The 17500-nt window shown below is 60.4% G+C and overlaps 1 non-coding gene across 1 annotated transcript; it reads left to right on the top strand.

The window, feature by feature from the left end:
* Window positions 1-11555: 11555 nt before the first annotated feature.
* LOC131870388 (5S ribosomal RNA) lies at window positions 11556-11674 on the top strand. The gene has a single exon (XR_009368700.1). It is a non-coding gene; the product is annotated as a 5S ribosomal RNA (ribosomal RNA).
* The last annotated feature ends 5826 nt before the right edge of the window (window positions 11675-17500 follow it).

The following is a 17500-nucleotide window of genomic DNA, read 5'->3' as shown; positions in this document are numbered from 1 at the left end:
GCCGAGGAGCCTCACCGCATAGCAATCGGGGGTGCGAGGCGAGGGATGGGGCGGGAAGGCCCCAACGGCTAGACGGAAGAGGCTTCAGGGCCGCCTCGGAATGGTCCAAGCATCGGACGCGCTTGGGGCGACTACCAGTGACAACCCCTCATCCCGCGATGCGTCCGATACGAAGATGGTTCCAAGGCGGCCGAGGAGCCTCACCGCATAGCAATCGGGGTGCGAGGTGGGGGATGCGGCGAGATGGCCCCAACGGCTAGACGGAAGAGGCCACAGGGCCGCGTCGGAATAGTCCAAGCATCGGACGCGCTTGGGGCGACTACCAGTGACAACCCCTTATCCCGCGATGCGTCCGATACGAAGATAGTTCCAAGGCGGCCGAGGAGCCTCACCGCATAGCAATCCGGGTGCGAGGTGGGGGATGCGGCGAGATGGCCCCAACGGCTAGACGGAAGAGGCTGCAGGGCCGCCTCGGAATAGTCCAAGCATCGGACGCGCTTGGGGCGACTACCAGTGACAACCCCTTATCCCGCGATGCTTCCGATACGAAGACAGTTCCAAGGCGGCCGAGGAGCCTCACCGCATAGCAATGGGGGTGCGAGGTGAGGGATGCGGCGAGATGGCCCCAACGGCTAGACGGAAGAGGCCACAGGGCCGCCTCGGAATAGTCCAAGCATCGGACGCGCTTGGGGCGACTACCAGTGACAACCCCTTATCCCGCGATGCATCCGATACGAAGATAGTTCCCAGGCGGCCGAGGAGCCTCACCGCATAGCAATCGGGGTGCGAGGCGAGGGATGCGGCGAGATGGCCCCAAAGGGTAGACGGAAGAGGCTGCGGGGCCGCCTCGGAATAGTCCAAGCATCGAACGCGCTTGGGGCGACTACCACTGCCAACCCCTTATCCCGCGATGCGTCCGATACACAGATAGTTCCGAGGCGGCCGAGGAGCTGGGGGATGCGGCGAGATGGCCCCAACGGCTAGACGGAAGAGGCTGCAGGGCCGCCTCGGAATAGTCCAAGCATCGGACGCGCTTGGGGCGACTACCAGTGACAACCCCTTATCCCGCGATGCGTCCGATACACAGATAGTTCCGAGGCGGCCAAGGAGCCTCACCGCATAGCAATCGTGGTGCGAGGTGGGGGATGCAGCGAGATGGCCCCAACGGCTAGACGGAAGAGGCTGCAGGGCCGCCTCGGAATGGTCCAAGCATCGGACGCGCTTGGGGCGACTACCACTGCCAACCCCTTATCCCGCGATGCGTCCGATACACAGATAGTTCCAAGGCGGCCGAGGAGCCTCACCGAATAGCAATCGGGGTGCGAGGCGAGGGATGCGGCGAGAAAGCCCCAACGGCTAGAGGGAAGAGGCTTCAGGTCCGCCTCGGAATGGTCCAAGCATCGGACGCGCTTGGGGCGACTACCAGTGACAACCCCTTATCCCGCGACGCGTCCGATACACAGATAGTTCCAAGGCGGCCGAGGAGCCTCACCGCATAGCAATCGGGGTGCGAGGCGAGGGATGCGGCGAGAAGGACCCAACGGCTAGACGGAAGAGGCTTCAGGGCCGCCTCGGAATGGTCCAAGCATCGGACGCGCTTGGGGCGACTACCAGTGACAACCCCTTATCCCGCGACGCGTCCGATACACAGATAGTTCCAAGGCGGCCGAGGAGCCTCACCGCATAGCAATCGGGGTGCGAGGCGAGGGATGCGGCGAGAAGGACCCAACGGCTAGACGGAAGAGGCTTCAGGTCCGCCTCGGAATGGTCCAAGCATCGGACGCGCTTGGGGCGACTACCAGTGACAACCCCTTATCCCGCGACGCGTCCGATACACAGATAGTTCCAAGGCGGCCGAGGAGCCTCACCGCATAGCAATCGGGGTGCGAGGCGAGGGATGCGGCGAGAAGGACCCAACGGCTAGACGGAAGAGGCTTCAGGGCCGCCTCGGAATGGTCCAAGCATCGGACGCGCTTGGGGCGACTACCAGTGACAACCCCTTATCCCGCGATGCGTCCGATACACAGATAGTTCCAAGGCGGCCGAGGAGCCTCACCGCATAGCAATCGGGGTGCGAGGCGAGGGATGCGGCGAGAAGGACCCAACGGCTAGACGGAAGAGGCTTCAGGGCCGCCTCGGAATGGTCCAAGCATCGGACGCGCTTGGGGCGACTACCAGTGACAACCCCTTATCCCGCGACGCGTCCGATACACAGATAGTTCCAAGGCGGCCGAGGAGCCTCACCGCATAGCAATCGGGGTGCGAGGCGAGGGATGCGGCAAGAAGGACCCAACGGCTAGACGGAAGAGGCTTCAGGGCCGCCTCGGAATGGTCCAAGCATCGGACGCGCTTGGGGCGACTACCAGTGACAACCCCTTATCCCGCGACGCGTCCGATACACAGATAGTTCCAAGGCGGCCGAGGAGCCTCACCGCATAGCAATCGGGGTGCGAGGCGAGGGATGCGGCGAGAAGGACCCAACGGCTAGACGGAAGAGGCTTCAGGTCCGCCTCGGAATGGTCCAAGCATCGGACGCGCTTGGGGCGACTACCAGTGACAACCCCTTATCCCGCGACGCGTCCGATACACAGATAGTTCCAAGGCGGCCGAGGAGCCTCACCGCATAGCAATCGGGGTGCGAGGCGAGGGATGCGGCGAGAAGGACCCAACGGCTAGACGGAAGAGGCTTCAGGGCCGCCTCGGAATGGTCCAAGCATCGGACGCGCTTGGGGCGACTACCAGTGACAACCCCTTATCCCGCGACGCGTCCGATACACAGATAGTTCCAAGGCGGCCGAGGAGCCTCACCGCATAGCAATCGGGGTGCGAGGCGAGGGATGCGGCGAGAAGGACCCAACGGCTAGACGGAAGAGGCTTCAGGGCCGCCTCGGAATGGTCCAAGCATCGGACGCGCTTGGGGCGACTACCAGTGACAACCCCTTATCCCGCGATGCGTCCGATACACAGATAGTTCCAAGGCGGCCGAGGAGCCTCACCGCATAGCAATCGGGGTGCGAGGCGAGGGATGCGGCGAGAAGGACCCAACGGCTAGACGGAAGAGGCTTCAGGGCCGCCTCGGAATGGTCCAAGCATCGGACGCGCTTGGGGCGACTACCAGTGACAACCCCTTATCCCGCGACGCGTCCGATACACAGATAGTTCCAAGGCGGCCGAGGAGCCTCACCGCATAGCAATCGGGGTGCGAGGCGAGGGATGCGGCGAGAAGGACCCAACGGCTAGACGGAAGAGGCTTCAGGGCCGCCTCGGAATGGTCCAAGCATCGGACGCGCTTGGGGCGACTACCAGTGACAACCCCTTATCCCGCGACGCGTCCGATACACAGATAGTTCCAAGGCGGCCGAGGAGCCTCACCGCATAGCAATCGGGGTGCGAGGCGAGGGATGCGGCGAGAAGGACCCAACGGCTAGACGGAAGAGGCTTCAGGGCCGCCTCGGAATGGTCCAAGCATCGGACGCGCTTGGGGCGACTACCAGTGACAACCCCTTATCCCGCGACGCGTCCGATACACAGATAGTTCCAAGGCGGCCGAGGAGCCTCACCGCATAGCAATCGGGGTGCGAGGCGAGGGATGCGGCGAGAAGGACCCAACGGCTAGACGGAAGAGGCTTCAGGGCCGCCTGGGAATGGTCCATGCATCGCACGCGCTTGGGGCGACTACCAGTGACAACCCCTTATCCCGCGACGCGTCCGATACACAGATAGTTCCAAGGCGGCCGAGGAGCCTCACCGCATAGCAATCGGGGTGCGAGGCGAGGGATGCGGCGAGAAGGACCCAACGGCTAGACGGAAGAGGCTTCAGGGCCGCCTCGGAATGGTCCAAGCATCGGACGCGCTTGGGGCGACTACCAGTGACAACCCCTTATCCCGCGACGCGTCCGATACACAGATAGTTCCAAGGCGGCCGAGGAGCCTCACCGCATAGCAATCGGGGTGCGAGTCGAGGGATGCGGCGAGAAGGACCCAACGGCTAGACGGAAGAGGCTTCAGGGCCGCCTCGGAATGGTCCAAGCATCGGACGCGCTTGGGGCGACTACCAGTGACAACCCCTTATCCCGCGATGCGTCTGATACACAGATAGTTCCAAGGCGGCCGAGGAGCCTCACCGCATAGCAATCGGGGTGCGAGGCAAGGGATGCGGCGAGAAGGACCCAACGGCTAGACGGAAGAGGCTTCAGGGCCGCCTCGGAATGGTCCAAGCATCGGACGCGCTTGGGGCGACTACCGTTGCCAACCCCTTATCCCGCGATGCGTCTGATACACAGATAGTTCCGAGGCGGCCGAGGAGCCTCACCGCATAGCAATCGGGTTGCGAGGCAGATTATTGGGAAGGGAACCCCCTGGGATGCGGCTCAAGCAGTGCCCAAAGGGACTGGAATGCGGAATCACATCGAGAGACCCAAATGCTATACGAGGGCTCAAATCGAATTATCGATTTGGCCACGACATGGACGCATCGGAACGACTACCTTTGCCGAACCACTCGCAATTGCATCCATACCGAAACCAATAGACATTTCCGTTAGAGCCCTCGCATAGCATTCGGGAATCTCGCATGCCCCTCTAAATCGACCAATGCTGGCGCTCAACGAAAATCCGAGCGCTACCACCGTTCGAGCGCCAGCATTGGTCGAGTTAGAGGGGCACGGGGGAGAATGCTCCAGTCAACACCTCCCCTATATAAGTTATTTGTCCGATTCTCGCACAACCGTAGTCTGCCTCGTCGAATCAAACAACGGTCCCAGATTCCGACTTCCGTTCCGTAGAGACCCAAAAGCTAGATGGAGGCTCGCAAGAAAGAGAGTCGGCGCATAGCAATCGGGTTTCTCGAACGTTTAGGGACCGAGCTCACTTGCGGATAGGGCAAAATCCGCCAAGCAACCCAAAAGCTAGACGGGGGCTCGAATCGAATCGCCTAGGCGGCCACAACAACGACGTGTTGGATCGACTACCAGTGCCAAACCATTCAGCAAGACTAGTCTGTGTCGAGGCCGGATAGAGATTCTCAGAGAGCGCCCGTATAGCATTTAGGAGACCTGCCGCGTCCCTCACACTCGACAAATGGTGGTGCACGTTTATAAATCCGAGCGATCCCAACCCTTTCAAGCACCAACATCGGTCGAGATAGAGGGGCACGGAGGGGGCTGCGTGAGACAACACAGTCCCCTATATAAGTTATTTGTCCGATTCTCACACATCCGAAGAATGGTCATCAAATCGGACAACAGCCCAAACTTCCGACTTCCGTCCCAGAAAGCCCAAGAGCTATCTAAAACGTTCATGGCCGGAACTCGATCGCGGCTATACCAGTCCGCCAAGCAACCCAAAAGCTAGACTGGAGCTCTAGTCGAATCACCTCTGTGGCCATTGCAAGGACGTGTTGGAGCGACTACCATTGCCGAACCATTCCGCAGGTCGAGTCCATACCAAGGCCGCATAGAGATTCACGATGAGCTCCTGCATAGCAATCAGGAGACTTGCCGTGTCCATCACAATCGATAAATCCTGGTGCAAGATTTTTGCATCCGAGCGCTCCAACCAGTCGAGCACCAGCATCAATCGACATAAACGGGCACGGGGGGAGGATGCTCGAGAACACTACCTCCCCTATATAAGTTATTTGTCCGATTCTCAAGCAGCCGAAGTCTGGTCATCGAATCGGGTCAAAGACCACAACTTCCGACTTTACCCACAATGCAAGTCATCGAATCGAACATCGGCCCCCGAGTCGGACTCCATGCGTATGTCAGGTCATCGGACCCAAATTCCGCCTTCCTGCGCATGGCGGGCCATCAATATCAACTCGGTCATCGGACCCAAACTCCGCCTTTCTGCGCATGGCACGCCTTCAAATCGGTCATCGGACCCAAATTCCGCCTTCCTGTGCATGGCGGGCCATCAACATCAACTCGGTCATCGGACCCAAATTCCGCCTTTCTGCGCATGGCACGCCATCAACTCGGTCATCGGACCCAAATTCCGCCTTCCTGCGCATGGCAGGTCATCGGACACAAATTCAGACCTCGCCAATATGCCTACGTATCGAATCGGTCATCGGACCCAACTTCCGACTTCATCCATACTGTAGGGTCTTTGAGGTTGGCGCGGTGCGCTCAACCCGGGGAGTCGACCCATCGAAGCATACACCTCCCCTATATAAGCTATTTGTCCGATTCCCACACCTGTGTAGTTTGCACCTCTGACCAGGACATCGACCCCAACTTCCGAACTCGACTGCAACGACGGCACCAGCGCCTTGGTGCGCACCTTGCGACGCACAGTCCCAACATTCGCCTTCCTGCACATGGCAGGTCATCGGACCCAAATTCCGACCTCGCGAGTATGCCTACATATCGAATCGGTCATCGGACACAACTTCCGACTTCATCCATACCGTAGGGTCTTTGAGGTTGGCGCGGTGCGCTCAACCCGGGGAGTCGACCCAACGAAGCATACACCTCCCCTATATAAGCTATTTGTCCGATTCCCACACCTGTGTAGTTTGCACCTCCGATCAGGACATCGACCCCAACTTCCGAACTCGCCTGCAACGACCGAACCAGCGCCTTGGTGCGCACCTTGCAACGCACAGTGCCAACATTCGCCTTCCTGCACATGGCAGGTCATCGGACCCAAATTCCGACCTCGCGAGTATGCCTACATATCGAATCGGTCATCGGACCCAACTTCCGACTTCATCCATACCGTAGGGTCTTTGAGGTTGGCGCGGTGCGCTCAACCCGGGGAGTCGACCCAACGAAGCATACACCTCCCCTATATAAGCTATTTGTCCGATTCCCACACCTGTGTAGCTTGCACCTCCGATCAGGACATCGACCCCAACTTCCGAACTCGACTAAAAAGACCGCACCAGCACCTTGGTGTGCACCTTGCAACGCACAGTGCCAACATTCGCCTTCCTGCACATGGCAGGTCATCGGACCCAAATTCCGACCTCATGAGCATACCTACTAATCGAATCGGTCATCGGACCCAACTTCCGACTTCATCCATACCGTAGGGTCTTTGAGGTTGGCGCGGTGCGCTCAACCTGGGGAGTCGACCCATCGAAGCATACACCTCCCCTATATAAGCTATTTGTCCGATTCCGACACCTGTGTAGTTTGCACCTCCGCTCAGGACATCGACCCCAACTTCCGAACTCGCCTGCAACGACCGAACCAGCGCCTTGGTGCGCACCAAAAGTGCGCACTTTTGGAGGGCACTTTTGTGCGCTCCAAAGGTGCGCACTTTTGGAGGGCACTTTTGTGCGCTCCAAAGGTGCGCACTTTTGGAGGGCACTTTTTGGAGGGCACTTTTGTGCGCTCCAAAGGTGCGCACTTTTGGAGGGCACTTTTTGGAGGGCACTTTTCTGCGCTCCAAAGGTGCGCACTTTTGGAGGGCACTTTTTGGAGGGCACTTTTCTGCGCTCCAAAGGTGCGCACTTTTGGAGGGCACTTTTTGGAGGGCACTTTTCTGCGCTCCAAAGGTGCGCACTTTTGGAGGGCACTTTTTGGAGGGCACTTTTCTGCGCTCCAAAGGTGCGCACTTTTGGAGGGCACTTTTGTGCACTCCAAAGGTGCACACTTTTGGAGGGCACTTTTTGGAGGGCACTTTTCTGCACTCCAAAGGTGCGCACTTTTGGAGGGCACTTTTTGGAGGGCACTTTTGTGCGCTCCAAAGGTGCGCACTTTTGGAGGGCACTTTTTGGAGGGCACTTTTGTGCGCTCCAAAGGTGCGCACTTTTGGAGGGCACTTTTGTGCACTCCAAAGGTGCGCACTTTTGGAGGGCACTTTTCCTGCGCTCCAAAGGTGCACACCTAGGTGAGCACCTTCGACCACACCTTGTAGCACACCAAACTCTGACTTTCGACTTCATCCGCAATGCAGGGTCTTTGAGGTTGGCGCAATGCGCACAACCAGGGGAGTCGACCCATCAAACCCAACACCTCCCCTATATAAGCTATTTGTCTGATTCTCATACATGCGTAGCCTGCAGGAGCAATTAGGACATCGACCCCAACTTTCGGCTTCTAAACGAAAACAAGGTCTTTGAGGTTGGTGTAATGCGAACAACTAGGGGAGTCAACCCATCAAACCCAACACCTCCCCTATATAAGCTATTTGTCTGATTCTCATACATGTGTAGTCTACAGGAGCAATTAGGACATCGACCCCAACTTTTGACTTCTTAACGAAAACAAGGTCTTTGAGGTTGACGTAATGCGCACAACCAGGGGAGTCGACCCATCAAACCCAACACCTCCCCTATATAAGCTATTTGTCCGATTCTCATACATGTGTAGCCTACAGGAGCCATTAGGACATTGACCCCAACTTTTGACTTCTTAACGAAAACAAGGTCTTTGAGGTTGGCGTAATGCGCACAACCAAGGGAGTTGACCCATCAAACCCAACACCTCCCCTATATAAGCTATTTGTCTGATTCTCATACATGTGTAGCCTGCAACAACGATTAGGACATCCACCCCAACTTCTGAATTCGTCTGCGTTGACCGCACCAAAGGTGCACGCCTTGGTGCTCACCAAAATCCGACTTCCGACTTCTTCTGCTATGCGGGGTCTTTGAGGTTGGCGCAGTGCGCACAACCAGGGGAGTCAACCCACCGAATGCAACACCTCCCCTATATAAGCTATTTGTCTGATTCTCATACATGCGTAGACTGCAGCAATGATTAGGACATCCACCCCAACTTTTGACTTCTTAAACAAGACAGGGTCTTTGAAGTTGGTGCAGTGCACACAACCAGGGGAGTCGACCCATCAAACGCAACACCTCCCCTATATAAAGCTATTTGTCCGATTCTCATACGTGTAGTCTGCAGCAGCGATTAGGACATCGACCCCAACTTCCGAATTCGTTTGCATTGACCGCACCAAAGGTGCACGCCTTGGTGTGCACCTTGGAGTGCACTTTGGTGCTCACCTCGGTGCACACTTTGGTGTGCACCTCAGTGTGCACCAAAGGTGCGCACCTTGGAGCGCACCAAAGGTGTACACTTTGGAGCGCACCACATAGGGTCTTTGAGAGGTTGGCGCAGTGCGCACACCAAGGTGGGTGTTGAGGTGCGTGCCGAGGTGGGTGGGTGCTAGGGTGCGCTCCATGGTGGGTGCCAGGGTGGGTGCGTGCTAGGGTGGATTCCAAAGAGGGTCATAGGGTGGGTGCCAAGGTGGGTTGGTGATATAGTGGGTTCAAAGGTGGGTACTAGGGTGGGTTCCAAGGTGGGTCACAAGTTGGGTGCCAGGATGCGTGGGTGTTAGGTTGGGTGCCAAGGTGGGCTCCTGCGTGGGTGGGTGCTAGGGTGGGTTTCAAGGTGGACGCGAGGGCGGGTGCCAAGGTGGGTAACAAGTTGGGTGTTAGGATGGGTGAGTGCTAGAGTGGGTGCCAAGGTGGGTGGGTGCTAAGGTGGATGCCAAGGTGGTTCACAGGGTGGGTGGGTTCTAGGGTGAGTTCCAAGGTGGGTCACAGGTTTAGTGCTAGGGTGCGTGTCAAGGCGGGTGTCGAGGTGCCTGGGTGCTAGGGTGTGGATGCCAATGTGGGTCATAGGGTGGGTACTAGGGTGGGCTGCAATGTGGGTGCCAAGGTGGGTAACATGCTCGGTTGGTTCTAAATTGGGTGTCAGGGTGGGTGTGCACCCACCTTGCCCGAGGTGGGTGCCAAGGTGCCAGTGTGGGTGGGTGCTAAGGTGGATGCCAAGGTGGGTGAGAAGGTGGGTGATAGGTTGAGTGGTAGGATGGGTGGGTGCCAAGATGGGTCACAGGGTGGGTGCAAGGGTGGGTAGGTGCTAGGGTTGGTGTCAGGGTGGGTGGGTGCTAGGTTGGGTTCCAAGGTGGGTGCGAGGGTGAGTGTCAAGGTGGGTCACAGGTTAGGTGCTAGGATGGGTGAGTGCTAGGGTGCAAAGGTGCCAGGGTGGGTGCTAGGATGGGTCGATGCTAGGGTGAGTGGCAAGGTGGGTCCACAAGTGTCAAGGTGGGTGCCGAGGTGGGTGCCAACTTGGGTTCCAAGGTGGGTGCCAAGTGGGCGACTGCTATGGTGGATGCCAAGGTGGGTCACGGGGTGGGTGCCAAGTTGCTAGGTTGTGTTCCAAGGTGGGTGCCAACGTGGCTGCTAGGGTGCGTGGGTTAAAGGGTGTGTCACAACGTGGGTGCCAGGATGGGTGCGCACCCACACTGGCCAAGACGGGTGCAAGGTTGGGTTCCAAGCCCGGTCACAGGCTGGGTGCTAGGATGGGTGGGTGCCAAGGTGGGCACCAGGGTGGGTGCACCCACCCTGGCCAAGGTGGGTCACGGGGTGGGTCCTAGGGTGGGTCCTAGGGTGGGTACTAAGGTGCGTGCCAAGGTGGGTCATGGGGTGGGTGCCAAGGTGGGCACCAGGGTGGGTGTGCACCAACCCTAGCCAGGGTAGGTCACGGGGTGGTTGTCGGGGTGGGCGTCAAGGAGCCAAGGTGGGTGGCAAGTAGCCAAGTTGCGTGCCAAGGTGGGTGTCGGGGTGGGTGCCAAGGATCCAAGGTGGGTGCCAAGGAACCAAGGTGGGTGTCTGGGTGGGTGCCGAGGTGGGAGCCAGGGTGGGTCCCAAGGTGAGTGCAAAGGTGGGTGCCAGGGTCAAGGTGAGTGCCAATGTGGGTTCCAAGGTGCCAGGGTCAGGGTGAGTGCCAATGTGGGTTCAAAGGTGCTAAGTTGGGTGCGAGGTTGGGTGCGAGGGTGGGTGGGTGCCAAGGTGTGCTAGGTGGAAGCCCGGGTGGGTCGGCATCCCATGGGTGTCGAGTTGGGTGCCTGATGGGTGCTTCTTGTCAAGTTTTAGTCGTCGGGACTCATTTCGAGCCTTAGAGGTCGTTTCTTGTCCGGTTGCCCTGTCTTCGACCTGGGAACCCAATTTTGGTCCTCGGGTCCCATTTTTTTTTGTCTCGCATCCCACTTTTGGCCTGTGGCCTTTTCGGGGTCGATTCTCGTTTTGGGCATCAGAGCATGTTTCTTCTCCTAAAACCCAATATTTGTTTATTAAGTCTCGGAACACATTTTTGTTCTCGTGGACCCATCATGGGTCTTGGAACGCATTTGTGGTCCTTGGGTCCCATTTTGCATCCCGAAACTTGTGTTTTGGTGCTTGATCCCTATTTTGGGTGCCCACCTTGCACCAAGTGCGCACCCGGGGCAAACCGAGCGCCTTGGTGCACCGGGGCAAGATCGAGCGTGCACCCGAGGCGCCCCGAACATGCACCAAGGTGCACTCGGCCCACATGTGAGCGCAGGTCGTTGCGCCCGAGGTGGTGTGTGGGCACCGCGTTGCAGACGGGACACTGCACGCACACGACGCCCCGTCCAGGTGCACGCACGTAGGCCGGGCCGGGTGCACACCCGACGCCCTAGCAAGGTGCGCGCACCCGGGCAGGGCTCACACTTGGCGAACGGGGCGCACTTCGCGAGGGAGGGTGTGCACCTCGACGGGGGTGGGTGGCCGGGGTGGATTCGCACGTGGGTCGCGGTTTGCTAAGTACACACTGCGACAAGCTCATAACGGGTGCGATCATACCAGCGTTAGTGCACCGGATCCCATCAGAACTCCGCAGTTAAGCGCGCTTGGGCCGGAGTAGTACTGGGATGGGTGACCTCCCGGGAAGTCCCGGTGTTGCACCCTTTCTTAGTTTTTCGCCGGGCGTCGCAATGCTATTTGAATAAACCTTTTGCCCGTTTGCGTTCTCGTCGGGGCCGGGCCGGGCCGGGGTGCGCTGCCCGCACTACCGCGCGCGCGGGGGCGACACCGAGCGCGCACCCGAGGCGCCCCGAGCACACAGGCCACGGTGCAACCCGGGCGTTGTGCGCGCACCCCGGTGCGCCCGAGGTGCTGCGCGCGCACCCAGGTGAAATCGGTGTGCACCTCGGCCAGTGCGCGCTCGGTCGAGTCGCGCACGTTGGCCAAGGTGCACGGTGATGTTTCTTACTCTAAGGTTCCGCACCAGACGCCCGGGACAGGTGAGCGAAGCTGGGCGGGGCCGGGTGCGCGGCCGGGGCAGGTGCACGCAGCTGGAGAGAGCTTTGGAGCACACCAGAGGTGCGCACCTTGGAGCACACTTCGGAGCGCACCAATGATGCGCTCCATTCAAAAGTTTCCTGAAAAGGCAAAAAAAGTTGAGATTATAGAATTTCCCACTTGAGAGATTGTAAAAAAAAAAAATTTAAAATGAAGGAAACGCGGGTGCCAAGGTGTGCGCGCCCGGGTGCGCAGCCCAGCCAAGGTGTGCGCACCAAGGCGCCCACCCTGGCGAAGGTGCACGCAAGGTGCGCACCCGAGGCAAACCGGACAATTAACCCAACTTTCGACTTCGCGCGCACCTGCGCACCTTGGAGCGCACTTCGGAGCGCTCCTTGGTGCGCACCAATCTTGGGCACCTCGGAGTGCACCATGGCGCCCACCAAGGTGCGCACCCGGGGCAAACCGAGCTCCGACTTCGTGCGCACCTTGGAGCGCACGAAAGGTGCGCACCATGGCGCCCACCAAGGTGCGCAGCCCAGCCAAGGCGTGCGCATCAAGGTGCGCACCCTGGCGAAGGTGCGCACCCGGGGCAAACCGAGCTCCGACTTCGTGCGCACCTTGGAGCGCACAAAGGGTGCGCAACCCAGCCAAGGTGTGCGCACCCCGGGCAAACCGAGCTCCGAATCGTGCGCACCTTGGAGCACACTTCGGAGCCCTCCTTGGTGCGCACCGATGTTGCGCACCTCGGAGCGCACCCGGGGAAAACAATGCAATTAACCCGACTTTCGACTTCGTGGGCACCTCGGAGCGCTCTCGGGTTCGCACCTCGGAGCACACCGAGGTGCGCACCTTTGATGCGCTGCCTTCACCAATTTCCAGAAAAGGCAAGAAAACATTGAGAAGGTGTGCGCACCGAGGTGCCCACCCTGGCGAAGGTGCACGCGAGGTGCGCACCCGGGGCAAACCGGGCTCCGACTTCGTGCACGCCATGCTGCGCACCTTGGAGGGCCATGGTGCGCACCTTGGAGCACACTTCGGAGCGCTCAATGGTGCCCAACCCAGCCAAGGTGCCCACCGCGGCGAAGGTGCACGCGAGGTGCGCACCCGGGGCAAACCGGGCTCCGACTTCGTGCACGCCGCACCTTGGAGCACACTTCGGAGCGCTCCTTGGTGCGCACCAGGGCGCGCAACCCAGCCGAGGTGCCCACCCCGGCGAAGGTGCACGCGGGGTGCGCACCCGGGGCAAACCGGGCTCCGACTTTCGTGCACGCCATGGTGCCCACCGCGGCGAAGGTGCACGCGAGGTGCGCACCCGGGGCAAACCGGGCTCCGACTTCGTGCACGCCGCACCTTGGAGCACACTTCGGAGCGCTCCTTGGTGCGCACCAGGGCGCGCAACCCAGCCGAGGTGCCCACCCCGGCGAAGGTGCACGCGAGGTGCGCACCCGGGGCAAACCGGGCTCCGACTTCGTGCACGCCATGGTGCCCACCGCGGCGAAGGTGCACGCGAGGTGCGCACCCGGGGCAAACCGGGCTCCGACTTCGTGCACGCCGCACCTTGGAGCACACTTCGGAGCGCTCCTTGGTGCGCACCATGGTGCCCACCAGGGCGCGCAACCCCGCCGAAGGTGCACGCGAGGTGCGCACCCGGGGCAAACCGGGCTCCGACTTCGTGCACGCCGCACCTTGGAGCACACTTCGGAGCGCTCCTTGGTGCGCACCAGGGCGCGCAACCCCGCCGAAGGTGCACGCGAGGTGCGCACCCGGGGCAAACCGGGCTCCGACTTCGTGCACGCCATGGTGCGCACCAGGGTGCCCACCGCGGCGAAGGTGCGCACCCGGGGCAAACCGGGCTCCGACTTCGTGCACGCCGCACCTTGGAGCACACTTCGGAGCGCTCCTTGGTGCGCACCAGGGCGCGCAACCCAGCCGAGGTGCCCACCCCGGCGAAGGTGCACGCGAGGTGCGCACCCGGGGCAAACCGGGCTCCGACTTCGTGCACGCCATGGTGCCCACCGCGGCGAAGGTGCGCACCCGGGGCAAACCGGGCTAGGACTTCGTGCACGCCGCACCTTGGAGCACACTTTGGAGCGCTCCTTGGTGCGCACCATGGTGCCCACCAGGCCGCGCAACCCAGCCAAGGTGTGCGCACCAAGGTGCACGCGAGGTGCGCACCCGGGGCAAACCGGGGTCCGGCTTCGTGCACGCCGCACCTTGGAGCACACATCGGGGCGCTCCCGGGTTCGCACCGGCGTTGCGCACCGTGGTGGGCACCTCGGAGCGCACCGTGGTGGGCACCTCGGAGCACACCAAGGTGGGCAGCGAGGTGCGCACCTTTGATGCGATGCCTTCACTAATTTCCATAAAAGGCAAAAAAAAACGAGATTTTAAAATTTCCGTTTTGAAAGATAGTGAGAAAAAGGGAATGCTGGTGCCATCTTGAGCCCGCCCTGGTGCGCAGCCCAGCCAAGGTGTGCGCACCAAGGTGCCCACCCTGGCGAAGGTGCGCGCCCGGGCAATTAACCCAACTTCCAACTTCGCGCGCGCCAGGGTGGGAGCGCACCCAACAACCGGGCCTGGGAAGAGCCAATGCGAGAAACCCCACCAAACGCTCTGACAAAAAAAGAGGGGGCGCTCCAGTAACCCCGCTTCGGAGCGCACCCTGGGCAAACCCAGCCAGGGTGCCCACCCCGGCCAAGGTGCAGGCGAGGTGCGCACCCGGGGCAAACCGGGCTCCGACAACGTGCACGCCGCACCTTGGAGCACACTTCGTAGCGCTCCCGGGTGCGCACCTCAGAGCACACCAAGGTGGGCAGCGAGGTGCGCACCTTTGATGCGCTGCCTTCACTAATTTCCAGAAAAGGCAAAAAAAAGAGGAGATTTTAAAATTTCCGTTTTGAAAGATAGTGAAAAAAACGGAACGCGGGTGCCATCTTGAGCCCGCCCTGGTGCACAGCCCAGGTAAGGTGCCCACCCTGGCAAAGGTGCGCACCCGGGCAATTAACCCTACTTCCGACTTCGTGCGCGCCAGGGTGGCAACCGGGCCTGGGAAGAGCCAATGCGAGAAACCCCACCAAACGCTCCGACAAAAAAAGAGGCGGCGCTCCAATAACCCCGCTTCGGAGCGCAGCCGGGGCAAACCCAGCCAAGGTGCCCACCCCGACGAAGGTGCACGCGAGGTGCGCACCCGGGGCAAACCGGGCTCCGACAACGTGCACGCAGCACCTTGGAGCACACTTCGAAGCACTCCCGGGTGCCCACCGGCGTTGCGCACCGTGGTGGGCAGCGAGGTGCGCACCTTTGATGCGCTGCCTTCACTAATTTCCAGAAAAGGCAAAAAAAAATGAGATTTTAAAATTTCCGTTTTGAAAGATAGTGAAAAAAACGGAACGCGGGTGCCATCTTGAGCCCGCCCTGGTGCGCAGCCCAGGCAAGGCATGCGCACCAAGGTGCCCACCCGCGGTGCACGCCCGGGGCAAACCGGGCTCCGACTTCGTGCAGGCCGCACCTTGGAGCACACTTCGGAGCGCTCCTTGGTGCGCACCATGGTGCCCACCAGGGCGCACCCGGGGCAAACCGGGCTCCGACTTCGTGCACGCCGCACCTTGGAGCACACATCGGAGCGCTCCCAGGTTCGCACCAGCGTTGCGCACCTTTGATGCGCTGCCTTCACTAATTTCCAGAAAAGGCAAAAAAAAACGATATTTTAAAATTTCCGTTCTGAAAGATAGTGAAAAAAACGGAACGCGGGTGCCATCTTGAGCCCTTCCTGGTGCGCAGCCCAGGCAAGTTGTGCGCACCAAGGTGCCCACCCTGGCGGAGGTGCGCGCCCGGGGCAAACCGGGCTCCGACTTCGTGCACTGCATGGTGCCCACCAAGGCGCGCAACCCAGCCAAGGTGCCCACCGCAGCGAAGGTGCACGCGAGGTGCGCACCCGAGGTGCACACCCGGGGCAAACCGAGCTCCGACTTCGTGCACGCCGCACCTTGGAGCACACTTCAGAGCGCTCCTTGGTGCGCACCAGGGCGCGCAACCCAGCCAAGGTGCTCACCCCGGCGAAGGTGCACGCGAGGTGCGCACCCGGGGCAAGCCGGGCTCGGACTTCGTGCACGCCGCACCTTGGAGCACACATCGGAGCGCTCCCGGGTTCGCACCAGCATTGCGCACCTTTGATGCGCTGCCTTCACTAATTTCCAGAAAAGGCAAAAAAAAAAAAAAAACGAGATTTTAAAATTTCCGTTTTGAAAGATAGTGAAAAAAACGGAACGCGGGTGCCATCTTGAGCCCGCCCTGGTGTGCAGCCCAGGCAAGTTGTGCGCACCAAGGCACCCACCCTGGCCAAGGTGGGTCACGGGGTGGGTCCTAGGGTGGGTAACGGGGTGGGTACTAAGGTGCGTGCCAAGGTGGGTCATGGGGTGGGTGCCAAGGTGGGCACCAGGGTGGGTGTGCACCAACCCTAGCCAGGGTAGGTCACGGGGTGGTTGTCGGGGTGGGCGTCAAGGAGCCAAGGTGGGTGGCAAGTAGCCAAGTTGCGTGCCAAGGTGGGTGTCGGGGTGGGTGCCAAGGATCCAAGGTGGGTGCCAAGGAACCAAGGTGGGTGTCTGGGTGGGTGCCGAGGTGGGAGCCAGGGTGGGTCCCAAGGTGAGTGCAAAGGTGGGTGCCAGGGTCAAGGTGAGTGCCAATGTGGGTTCCAAGGTGCCAGGGTCAGGGTGAGTGCCAATGTGGGTTCAAAGGTGCTAAGTTGGGTGCGAGGTTGGGTGCGAGGGTGGGTGGGTGCCAAGGTGTGCTAGGTGGAAGCCCGGGTGGGTCGGCATCCCATGGGTGTCGAGTTGGGTGCCTGATGGGTGCTTCTTGTCAAGTTTTAGTCGTCGGGACTCATTTCGAGCCTTAGAGGTCGTTTCTTGTCCGGTTGCCCTGTCTTCGACCTGGGAACCCAATTTTGGTCCTCGGGTCCCATTTTTTTTTGTCTCGCATCCCACTTTTGGCCTGTGGCCTTTTCGGGGTCGATTCTCGTTTTGGGCATCAGAGCATGTTTCTTCTCCTAAAACCCAATATTTGTTTATTAAGTCTCGGAACACATTTTTGTTCTCGTGGACCCATCATGGGTCTTGGAACGCATTTGTGGTCCTTGGGTCCCATTTTGCATCCCGAAACTTGTGTTTTGGTGCTTGATCCCTATTTTGGGTGCCCACCTTGCACCAAGTGCGCACCCGGGGCAAACCGAGCGCCTTGGTGCACCGGGGCAAGATCGAGCGTGCACCCGAGGCGCCCCGAACATGCACCAAGGTGCACTCGGCCCACATGTGAGCGCAGGTCGTTGCGCCCGAGGTGGTGTGTGGGCACCGCGTTGCAGACGGGACACTGCACGCACACGACGCCCCGTCCAGGTGCACGCACGTAGGCCGGGCCGGGTGCACACCCGACGCCCTAGCAAGGTGCGCGCACCCGGGCAGGGCTCACACTTGGCGAACGGGGCGCACTTCGCGAGGG

Source organism: Cryptomeria japonica, unplaced genomic scaffold, assembly GCF_030272615.1.
Source record: "Cryptomeria japonica unplaced genomic scaffold, Sugi_1.0 HiC_scaffold_323, whole genome shotgun sequence".
NCBI classification, from domain to species: Eukaryota; Viridiplantae; Streptophyta; class Pinopsida; order Cupressales; family Cupressaceae; genus Cryptomeria; species Cryptomeria japonica.
Note: the sequence above shows the minus strand (reverse complement) of the source record. Positions and strands in the feature narration are given on the sequence as shown.